The following is a 12,091-nucleotide window of genomic DNA, read 5'->3' as shown; positions in this document are numbered from 1 at the left end:
TGGTGTCAGTGCTGGGCTCTGGGATGTCTGAGGGTCCTGGGGGAGGGGAGGGGGCACTGGAGGTGCAGCTGTGTTACATGGGTGAGGTCCACCCACTAGGATGCATTGCTCTGTTCCTGGCTCTGCATCTGTCTCTTTCCCATTCTTACCTGTCTGCTCCCTGCAGCCTCTTTTGTATTATTATTTTTATTGAAGTGTAGTTGATTTACAATGTTAGTTTCAAGTGTACAGCAAAGTGATTCAGCTATACATATACATACATATATATTTTTTTTCTTTTCAGATCCTTTCCATTATAGGTTATAACAAGATATTTAATACAGTCCCCTGTGCCCTATAGTAGGTCCTTGTTGTTTATCTATTTTATACATAGTAGTGTATCCCCAACTGCTAATTGACCCCTCCCCTGCCCTTTCCCCTTTGGTAACCATGGTTTGTTTTCTGTGTCTGTGAGTCTTTTTGGTTTGTAAACAAAGTTTGTGTCATTTTTTAGATTCCACATATAAGTGATATCATATATTTGTCTTTCTCTGCCTGACTTACTTCAGTTAATCTGATAATCTCTAGGTCCATCTGTGTTGCTGCCAATGGAATTATTTCATTCTTTTTTATGGCTGAGTAATGTTCCATGGCATATGGAACATTGCAAGTTACACCACAACTTCTTTATCTGCTCATCTATTGATGGACATTTAGGTTGTCTCCATGTCGTGGCTATTGTAAATAGTGCTGTGGCCTCTTGCACGCAGAGTGGCTCACACGGCCAGCGAGATGCCTGAGCACTGATGCCACATGAAAATGCACAATCTGGTTCTTCCAAAGACCAACTCACTCAGCCAAATGAAATTACCCCCCAAACCAGGTCTAGCTAAACACGAGGCTTGGATACGCGACCCGCTGAGTATTACTGATGGCAAAGCAGGGTAAGGAAGCATTCTTCTCCCCAGTGAAAAAAAGGGATGTTTCAAAGCAATGGAATCTGGCCTAAAAGGGTTAACATATTGCTACTCCGCATGGCCAGTCCTGCTTCTGGTCTGCCCTGGGTCACCCCCAAAGGCCTTTCTTTTCATTCACTGGCATTCTGGCTTAGAGATTCATTTTTGCCTCTCAACCTCCACCTTTGAGAAAAATTATTTCGATTATTGATTATATTTTCATATGTTTATGGATTGTATTGATTGCATTTTTCACCTTCCATCACTCCTGTGTTTGCTCCTTCCAAAGTCAGAGAGAGCAGGGCAAGGACTAGGGCAGGGAGACAGAGGACTCACCACAGATGCAGAATTTAGGGGTGCCCTAAACTGAGTCATCAAGACAATATTTTTGTGTAACATCTTGAAAATAAAAATTAATGCAAATAATTCCATATTAAACAAAACATCACATTTTAATTTTTTTCATTTTCTAAGATATTCTTTAAAAACCTATTCAAACTACATAATTAAATGAAATAAAGCAATAATTAATGTAGGGAGTACCCTATGATAGTGGTAAAGTAAGTATTTTATCATTAGGAAAACTGCAGCAATGAGATTAAATCCCAGCTGACAGCTGGTGAGTGACGAAGCCCGGTACGTAAGCATGTCTGAATGAAGTTAAAGCCCAGGGGTTTTGAATGAGATCAGATGCCTTTCAATGCCTTTTTTTCTTTTTTTTAAGATTTATTTTGAGTTAAAAATTAAAAAAAATTTTTAATACAATTTTAAAGGTCACGTTCCATTTACAGTTACTGCCAGACATTGGTTGTATTCCCCGCGGCGCACATCACGTCCTTGAGGTGATCTTATACCCGGTAGTTTGTTCCTCCTGCTCCCTGACCCCTATGTTGCCCCCACCCCCCAACTGGCAGCCATTAGTTTGTTCTCTGTGTCTGCGATCAGAAATCTTAAATAAAGACAGCATCGCAGAAAGCCTCGTGAGGCCTTCCGCTGTCATCACCGGCAATGGAAGTGCTTGATCTGGGCCCTCAGGAACCCCCAGGGTGACACTGGAGGCTCTACAGATGCTCCTCCAACCCCACGCTCAGGAAGAGGCGCACCCAGGCTCTAATTCTTACCGGCCTGCGTGGCGCAGCCACATCTCTGGTGCGCCGGCTGGGACTCCTCCGCTTCCAGGCAGCCTGCCCTCTGGACGGGTGTTAGCTCGGCAATCACAGTGACTGCAGGCCTTGGCTGTGGCTCTGTGTTTTTCTGTTCTTGGTGTCTCTCTCTTCCTGTTTTCTGTGGGCTGCTACTGTGACATTAGTAATGTATAGAAAAGAGTTGACTTCCTATTTCTGAGCCAGCCCAAGTTCCACCCCAGCTTGAGTCTCCTCCAGGTTGCTCAGCACGGTGCTTTTCTCAGCGAGGTGACTCGAAGGCCAAGCCACGAGAGGCCATTCTTTTTTATTTTATTTTCTAAGATGCGGGACAGGCATCTCTGTCCTCGGAGATGCCAGGTGGGGACCAGGGAGGACATCTGAGCCGCCATCTCAGCGAAGAAAGTGGGGGGAGGGCCAGGCCAGCTCCTCTCTGCTCTGGGAGACCTGCCCCATTGTCTTTTCTGGGCTGTGGACATCCCCTCAGTTTCAGGCCAGGTCATTTGTCTTTGAATCGGAGCATCACCGGCTGCAAATACATCACTCTTCATCAAGGTACGTAACGTCCTCCTTGAGATAGTCATATAGAAAACACAGCTCTTTTTTCTTTTTTAAATCCTGTGCTCTTAATGATATGTTTATCTTCAAGCATGCAGTTAAAAAGAAAATGCAGCATGAAGCTGGGCCTGACCCAGTTTGATAATTCTCCTGTGTGCCTAACACCACTGTTACTATTGTCAAAATATTTACTGCAAATCATAATGGCTGTCAGAAACCAAGTCCACAATCCACATTCCACTGAACAGAAACCAACCTATAAGGGATTTTGTGGGTTTGGAAGCCGTTCTTTTGTCGATGATGTGGCCCTAATTAAACCAAAGGTGTGAATTGGTGAGAAGCATCATTTCTATTGGCCCAAGAGTTTGAAAAACAGACTGTACAGTCTAATCTAGGTATCAAGGTATCTGATAGAGATGCTATTTATAGCAGTTGTACTGGTCAACCACCCAAGGGTAGCATTTTTCAACGAGATTTATAAGGGATCATGGACCCCGGACCATGTATTTCTACGTATATTTGGCTTCCCAGTTTCCAAAATAGCTAAGAGTTGGAGGGTCTGTCAGATAAGCCGTGGAACCCATGTCCTGAGAGGTACCACGCTTCCCTGTTCCCGTAGCAAATCTCTCTGTGAGACTGAAACTAGAGATGTTATCTGCCAGAAAGCGAGGCGGGACAGGATGCAACTTAGAAAGATAGTATCAGCTGACTGGGAAAAGCAGAATAAACGTCAGGGCATGTTTAAAATAATGTGCCTTTTAACCACCCTAATTCTATCGCCCTGGCGAAGGGCAAGCATGCAGGGTCACAGACTGATATTCATTAGAGCGAGTGTTTAGAAATCTGTAGAAATCTCGGGGGCCGTGGGGAGATTTTGAGATGCCAAGGGATGAAGACTTGCTTCCTCAGCTCTACTTCGACCAGGAAGTCGGGGGAGGGGGACTCCCATGCAAAAACCCCTAAATAATCACTGCCTTGTTGCTGAAGGGAAATGAGGCCACCAGGAGGGGCCCACGGGTCCCAGCCAGAGACCTTTCTGGTGGTAGAGACCACAGACATGCATGTAGAGAAACAAGACTGTAGAAGGGAGTCGGGGAGGACTGTGTGTGACTGAGAGGCAAAAACCTAGCAGGCGGAGTGTTTTCTGTGCCCACAGTATCACATCCACTGGTTGGTTATCCAGCCCTTTGATAAAGGGGGTGTGAGCCCCACTTTCTAGAAAAGGGAAACACGGCTTGGAGAGGTGAGGACGTATCCAAAGTCACAGAGTCTGTAGGTGGCGGAGCAAAGGTTCAAGGACAGGTCTTGTCTCCGAGGCCCGGGCACTCCACCGCCCTTGGGTGTGGTTCAGTAGAGATGGTCAAGCTGCCCTGAAGGTCGCATTCTGGAATTTCTACAGAGTCCTTCATGGGCATCCGTAGGCAGCCTTTCCCCCATTTGCCTTGCAACCGAGAGAGAGGTCTTTGTGGGTCCTGATTGCTTTGCTTGTAGTTGGACCATGATAGTTCTGCACTCACACAATGACGGAACCTCTCCATACACGGTAGTGATGTAACGTGTCCTTTGACTGTAAGGTTGCCTAAGGACCAGTGAGTTGATCCAAAGAAAACCAGGCCAGGGAAAATGATGTGCGTTGAGTCAGCGCTTCCCCAAGGGCAGCCTTGTGGCGCCCAGGCCTAGAGACGTGGTTTTAGGTAAACTCTAGACGCTGCCTTTAACACTGACACACACTGCGAAGGTTGTTTCAGTTTCAATGCTCTCTCTTTTCATTTATTTATTGACTACTTATTCTTTTTATAAATCAGCCCTTTTTGTTTTGAAATCTTTGTAGATTCGCATGCAGTTATAAGAAATAATACAGAGAGATAACATGTCCCCAGTGGCCCCCCCAAGAGGAATATCTTGCAAATCACAAGGGGCAGAGTGATGCAGTCAGGATGCGACCACACCCACTTCCCTCCCACTCTCCTCCTCTTAAACCCTGGTAACCACTCACCTGTTCTCCAGTTCCATGACTTGTCATTTCCAGAATGTTGTATAAATGAAATTACCAGGTGTGTCCTTCGGGATTGACTTTTTTCACTCAGCATAATTCTCTGGAGGTTCATCTAGATTGTTCCATGTAACCCTTTGCTCCTTTTCATGGCTGAGTCATACTCTAGGAGACGGATGTACCCATGTTGGCTTCAGTCCTCACCTGTTGAAAGACATCAGGGCTAAGTGGCTTTTGGCTACTGTGAGTAAAACTGCCATGAACACTTGTGTGCAGGCTCCTGTGTGAACCTAAGTTTTCACTTCTCTGGATAAAAAAAGGCCAGGCGTGTAAATTCTGGGTTGAATGGGTGCGGCCTGTTTAACTTTTTTTTTTTTTTTTAAGACACTGCCAGACTTTTTTCCCGAATGGCCTTGCCACTTCACAGCCACACCAGCAACTCACCTGACATTACCGCATCCTAGCCTGCGTTTGGCGGTGTCACTGCTTTTCACTTTCATCCTTGGGGGGGGGTGCAGTGACACCTCGCTGTGGTTTCCATTTGCATTTCTCTGATGGCTAACGGAGCCAAACGGCTTTTCCTGTGCTGTTTTCATCTTTGTATTTTTGGCGAGATGTCTCTTCATGTCCTTTGTTCATTTTCTGATTGGATTGTTGTTGATTTTTTTTTTTTAATGTTTAGTTTTAGTATTCTCGACACAAGTCCTTTGTTAGATGCTGGGCTTGCAAAGATGTTCTCCTGGTCTGTAGCTGGTGTTTTCATCCTCTTCAGAGCAGGAGCTCTCGTGGAGCAAATATTTTAAATTTTGATGAGATCCAGTTTACCAATATCTCCTTGTGTGTCTTGTGCCTTTGGTATCAAGTCTGAGAACTCTTCCCTGTGCCCTGGACTCTGAAGATTTTCTATTTTTTTTTTCCCTAGAGCTTTATTGTTATACAGTTTCCACTGAAGCCTGTTTTACTTTTTTTTTAAGCTAATTTTACTTATTTATTATTTTTTTTTAATGGAGGTACTGGGGATCGATCCCGGGAGCTTGTGAATGCTAACACTGTGCTTTACCAACGAGCTCTGCCCTCCCCTTTTCTGCATTTGAGGTAACGTTTGCACCAGTGAAGTGTGAGGTTTACTTGAGGCTGGATTGTTTCTGCCTGTGGTTGTCAGTTACTCCAGCACCGTTTGTTGAGAGGGTTACACTCTTTCCACCAAATCGCTTTTGAACCTTTGTTAAAAATCAGTTGGGCTTATTTGTGTGAGTCTGTTTCTGGTTTTCAAAACATTTCTGTTTAAATGAGCTGTGCGTCTGCTCCCCTGCCCAGGTGACGCCATCCTGACTGCCGCCACTCTGTGTGGTAAGTTTCCCAGTCAGGTAGACTGATTCTCCCCCTTTTATTATCCTTCTTCAAAACGGAGTTATTCTGGTTCCTTTACTTTCCTGTATACATTTTAGAATAATCTTGTCTAGGCCCACAAAGAAAAAAAACTTACTGGGATTTTGATAGGAATTGAATTAAGTCTGTAGATCAATTTAGGAAGAACTGACATCTGCATTATGTTCCGTCTTCCAGGCCATGAACACAATGTATTTCTTTCTTTCTTCAGATTTCCTTTGCGTCCCTTCAGCAGCGCTCTGTCGTTTTCAGCTTGCAGACCCTGTGTTGTCTGCTTGTTCGTTTTGAGTGATTATAAATGACACTGTGTTTTAAATTTTGGTTTCCAACTGTCCATTGCTAGTGTGCAGAAGTAGGATTAATTTTTTTGTATGTTGATCTTGTATCCTGTGACTTTACTGAATTTATTGGTTCTAGGAAGGTTTTTTATTATTTATTTATTTTTTTTTTTAGATGTCTTGGGAGTCTCTGCGTAGACAGCCATGCCATCTGCAAATAGGGGCAGTTTTATTTCTTCCCCTCCTGTCTGTGTGATTCTTGTTTCCCTTCTGGCTTTGTCGGAGCTTCCAGCACTACGTTTCACGTTAAATAAAAGTGGTGGGTGGCAACCCCATCTTGCTCCTGCCCTTTGGGAGGAAGTATTTCGTTTCCTGCCATTAAATATATGGTTAGCTCTAGAAGTTCCGTAGAATCACTTCATCAAGTTGAGAGGCTTTCCCTCTATGTCTGTTTTCTGAGAGGTTTTATTGTGGATAGGTGTTGATTTTTGTCAAAAGCTTTTTCTACAGCAGTTGCTACAATCATGTGATTTTTCTTCTTTACTCTGTGAACGTGGTGAGCTATCTCAGTGTAGCCTGGGAACCCTTGCTCATGGTGTGTAATTCATTTTATGTTGCAGACTCTACTTGCTCATATTTTGTGAAGGATTTTGCACCTGTATTCGTGAAGGGATATTGCTCTGTAGTGGGTTTGTTTGTTTTTTTTTAAGACTATCTTTGTCTGGCTTTGGTGTCAAGGTAATATCTAGCTCCGTGAAATTAATGAGGAATCACTCCCTCTTCTTTTGTTTCTTGGAAGAAGTTGTGTGGAATTGGTGTTAATGCTTTAAACATTAGGCAGAGTTTTTCAGTGAAGCCATCAGGACCTGGAAACTGCTTTTTGGGGACTTTTGGGGTTTTTTTTTTTTTTGCCTTCGGGGGAGTTTTAAAATTACAAATTTGGCCTGCTTAATAGTTACAGTGCTATGCAAATTATCTGTTCTGTATTTGGTGAATTGTGGTAATTTGTGCTTTTCGTGGAATTCGTCCATTTCACTTAAGTTATCAAACGTGTGTGGATGGAGTTATTCACAGTATTTCTGTTCTGTCCTTTTGATACCTGCAGGGTCTGTAGTGAGATGCCCTGCTTCACGCCTGATGTTGGTCATTTCTGTCTTCCCTCCTTTCCCCGTTCTAAATCTCTGAATCTTTAGAGATTCTAAAGATCCATTTTATTGATATTACTAAGGAATGAGCTTTTTTCTTTCATTGACTTTATTTATTTCATTGACTTTATTTTTCTGTTCTAATTGAATTGACTTCTTTCCTTTTCTTTCTTTCTTAAAATTTTTTTGGGGGGTGGAGGAGGTAATCAGGTTCATTCATTCATTCATTCATTCATTTAACGGAGGGACTGGGGGTTGAGCCCAGGGCCTCGTGCATGCTGAGCACGCACTCTGCCGCTGAGCTGGACCCTCCCCCCTTCCTTCCTCCTGTGTACTCTGGGTTTCCTGTGCTTTTCTTTTACTAGATTATTGAGGTAGGAGCTTGGATCATTGGTTTGAGACTCTCTGTCTTTTCTAAAATAAGCATTCCGTGCTATAAACTCCCCCTCCGCAAGGACTCAGAGTGTCCCACAAATTCCGAGATGTTAAATACCCATTTTTGTCCGCTCAGTGTGTTTTTTGGCTGCCCCGACACTTCCCCTTTGACCTGCAGGTTATTTCGCCGTCTGCTGCCTCGTTTCCAAGTGTTTGAAGATTCTTCCTGTTCTCTCTCTATTATTGATTTCCAGTTTGATTCTGTTACGGTCAGAGAACACTTGTGTGATTTCAGTTCCTTAGATTTGCTCAGGTTTGTCTGAGGGCCTGGGACACGAGCTGTCCTGGTGTAGCGATCTGGGTCCAATCAGAAAGTGGAAGTCTCGTAAGGATAATTAACTCTGTAAAGAGCACCTGGCAGACATAAGAGGACGGTGTGGTGCTTCGAGGATCAAGAGAAAAGGCAGACTTGGGAGAGGTTCAGACCTCACTGGAGAAGCTAAGGTCTGGCCACCAGACAGCAGAGGAGTCGGCTGCTTTAGCCAGACTGGAGCTTGTCTGGAGTTGCCAGGCCGCGGGGACAAAGCCTGTCAGAACTCATGCGCTGTGCGCACGGGAGAGGGAGTGGCCACCGGCGGGCTGTGTGCGGCTGCGGAAGGAGCTGCACGTCCAAGGGGACCGTCTGGGTCCCAGGCAGACTGCGTGAAGCCTGAGCAGGAGCTCTGGTTTCCACACGTGGGGGCTGCAGACAGGGAAGCGCCGGGCTGAGGCGGCGGGTCGTACGGGGCGTGTGTCTGGGGCGGGTGGCGGGGGAGGCTCCGGGGTACGCCTTCAGAGCCATCCCATTGACCCTCTCCCTGGCTTCTGCTGGAATTTGCAGGAAGTCTCAGCCTCCTGAAGTGTCCCTCCAGCGTCCTCTCTTGAGAAAACTGCGCACCGTGCCCACCCTGAAGGTGAAACGCTTACGGGAGCTGCATTGCCTAAACTGCAGTGTATGCTGAAGGGTTGCGTTTGGAGCTGAGAGGCAATCAATGCAGCTCATCCCTTGGGCTACTCAGCTTCCACTCGCATCCTTTTATATACATTGGAGCTTCCTTAAAGCAACAGAATGACCCCCTGTTTCTGCCCAGCAAGATCCATCTCTCTTTCTTACGAATGAAGACGTTCTCACTCGTTTTCACAATGAGAAGCCCCAGTCATTGTATCCATCACGGGCGATTTTATTGACTCCTCAGATCCAGCCCAGGGCTCGCGGAATATTCTGTTCCCTAGAGACTAGGTTATAAAGTTAAGCTCCAAAAACTTATGTGTAAGTTAAAAATATGAGGAATTCAAGGAAGTAGAGCAGGATTCAGGCATGTAAGTAACTCATTCCTGGACCACGCGGAGGATCACATGCAAAGCCCCCACCCCGGTCCCCGTCTCTGTAGGTGGACGCGAGGTTGAAGTTCAGACCTATGACTTTCTCCTTCAGGTGCCCACTCTGATTTCCGATGCCCGCAGGGCAGAACCTCAGCTGCTCTGGGCTCTTTAACTCTTGGGGTATCTAGTAATCCCTGAAAGGTTTGAGTATTTACTTTCTCCCCAAATCACCATCACATAGGTCCGTTTGGGGAAGGCTCAGAGGAATGCTGACAGAGTGTCTTCATGGCAATAGTGCAAGGTTCTTTTTCAAGGGGATCCGGCCTTTCCTTCAATCAGCTTTCTTCCCCTCCTGGGTCATGGTGTGTACCTGTCCCCTGAATCATGCTGACACTTGGCTCTGATCAAGGGTCCCCTGGCCAAAGAGGCGGTTATGATGGATTCTGAGAAGAGTGAACACGCCCTTCAAAGCATCTGCCCCAGGTTAGGATACGATGGGGTTTTCGAGCTGAGGAAGACTGGTCTTGGATACTGGAGGACAAGCTCCTGTTACTGGTCAGAGGGGCTCAGAATGACTCAGAGGTCAACGTTGTCAGTTTCTCCAGGTCCAATAAGATGTCCTTAGGCCAGGTTTCAGGACCTCCTTATTACCCAATTAATGCCCTAATTTTCACCTGAGAAACTTGGTGAGACTTTGAATTCAACTGCCATTTAAATGCAGCAACCTGCACCATTAAATTTTGTGTTTGATTTTCAGCCATGTCAGCCCTGTGGCTACAAGAAATAAGAGACTTTTTTAGGGCTGCCATGGATGCAGTCTGATTCTCAGACCGTGACTTGACGTGGGAGTTACTGACCTGAGCTTGTGGTTCTCTCTGCAAGCGCTCAAGGGCACTCAAAAAAAATTCCTCTTGCACCACATCCCTTGCCATCATAGTTCCCGCCATGGGGCCAGAGCAGAAGATGCTTGAGTTCCCACGGCACGTGCTCCCGTTGGCACTTTATCACAATCTACCACAGGTGACAGCTGATTAATTGTGATGCCACGGCCATCATGGGTTGCAGCATCGTATCTCTCATTGGCAAGGATCTCAGCATCATGCTCAAGTCCAAGGGTGTGACCAAATCAATCCCCAGACGCCATCTTTAGGGATCTATGTCTTGGGACCACTCTCAGTACCTATTCTGTAGTGTTTGTATCTAATCAGGAGATAGGAATCACATAGTAGGTTATACTGGGGAAGTTTAAGATAAGAATGATGAACTGTAATGAAAGAGTAACTATAAGATATGAGAAATCTCTATGTGGTACCCTAAGATTGAGAGAGAGAGTACCCAAGAAAGGGCATTCTTGGACGGGGTTCAGACTCCAATGGAGAAGTTGTGGTTTAGTCCCAGAAAGAGCGGAGACGTCGGCTGGTTTGGCCAGAATGGAGCTCATCTGCCACTGCTGAGCCAACAGTAGGCAGGCAACCCTGTGGAGCGCAGGCAGAAAGCCGGCAACGGGCAGCCGGAGTTGTGGGTGCGCACTGTCCAGACACCCACGAGGACAGAGGCCGTCAGAACTCACGGGCTGCGGGGAGGGAAGTGGGGCTGGCAGAGGGAGCGGCCGGTCTGTGTGGACCCCCAGCCACAGATGGGCTTGCTTGGGCTGTGCAGGGCTGGAGCTTCGCTGTCAAGAAGGCTGTAGATGCCTTCTCTCCAACCTGAGGCTCTGTGGCTGCGAGGTGATCATGTCTGTGGTTCAGACAGGCTCCATCGGATGTCCTCGTGTCGATGACGTGGTTGCTCCAGGCAGCGCATCACAGAGTTGCAACTCCTCACAGTTACTGGCGTTGCTTCTTTACCAAGGGAGTGAGCTGTGGAGACTCCTCCTCCCTTACCTTCTCGCTTTTACTATTGTCGCAATGATTTCTTCTCAACACATGAGTGTTTTTGTTTCTACCGTCAAACCTCATTTAGAAAATTCAAAAGGAAACACTGTATTCACCTCTATTTTTACTCTTTCTACTGTTCTTTATCCTTCCTGAGATTCCAAGCATTCTTTTTTCCCCACTCTTTTATTTTATTATTATTATTATTTTTAATCAAACTACAGTCAGTTAAAATGTGTCAATTTCTGGTGTACAGCATAATGTGTGTGTATATGTATATATATACACACACACATACATACATATATTCCTTTTCATGTTCTTTTTCATTAAAGGTTATTACAAGATATTGAATATAGTTCCCTGTGCTATAAGAAGAAATTTGTTTTTTTAATCTATTTTTATTTATAGTGGTTATCACTTGCAAATCTCAAACTCCCAAATTTATCCCTTTCCACCCCTTTTCCCTTGTAACCATAAGATTGTTTACTATGTCTGCAAGTCTGTTTCTGTTTTGTAGATGAGTTCATTGTTCCTCTTCTTTCTTTTTCTAGATTCCACATATGAGTGGTATCATGTGGTATCTTTCTTTCTCTTTCCAGCTTACTTCACTTAAAATGATGATCTCCAGGTCCATCCATGTTACTGCAAATGACATTATTCTATTCTGTTTTTATGGCTGAGTAGTTTTTCATTGTGTGTGTGTGTATCTATCTATCTATCTGTCTATCTATCTCACGTCTTCTTTATCCAGTCATCTCTCAATGGACATTTAGGTTGTTTCCATGTCTTGGCTATTGTAAATACTGCTTCTATGACCATTGGGGTGCTTGTATCTTTTCGAATTACAGTTTTTGTCTTTTATGGATATATGCCCAGAAGTGGGATTGCTGGATCATATGGTAGCTCTATTTGTAGTTTTCTAAGGAACCTCCATACTGTTTTCCATTGTGGTTGCACCAATTTACATTCCTACCGACAGCGTAGGAGGGCTCCCTTCTCTGAGCGTGGCACTTTTGTTCTAACTGATGAGCCAATAT

General features: G+C 45.1%; 1 protein-coding gene across 8 annotated transcripts in view; it reads left to right on the top strand.

Annotated features, from left to right (window-relative positions):
- The first annotated feature begins 2,015 nt into the window (after nucleotides 1-2,015).
- The window catches only part of ZNF831 (zinc finger protein 831), a 120,306-nt gene continuing 110,230 nt past the window's right edge, over nucleotides 2,016-12,091 (top strand). For 4 of the 8 annotated variants that reach the window (XR_010385000.1, XM_064496957.1, XM_031434432.2 and 1 more), the window contains exon 1: nucleotides 2,021-2,632. The gene's annotated coding sequence lies outside the window, so the exon portion shown is untranslated. Of the gene's footprint in view, nucleotides 2,633-12,091 lie in introns of all 8 variants that reach the window. The other 4 variants (XR_010384999.1, XM_064496954.1, XM_064496956.1 and 1 more) reach the window with 3 other exon arrangements.

Source organism: Camelus dromedarius, chromosome 18, assembly GCF_036321535.1.
Source record: "Camelus dromedarius isolate mCamDro1 chromosome 18, mCamDro1.pat, whole genome shotgun sequence".
In the NCBI taxonomy this organism is placed as follows: domain Eukaryota; kingdom Metazoa; phylum Chordata; class Mammalia; order Artiodactyla; family Camelidae; genus Camelus; species Camelus dromedarius.
This window is presented reverse-complemented; position numbering and strand designations above follow the sequence as displayed.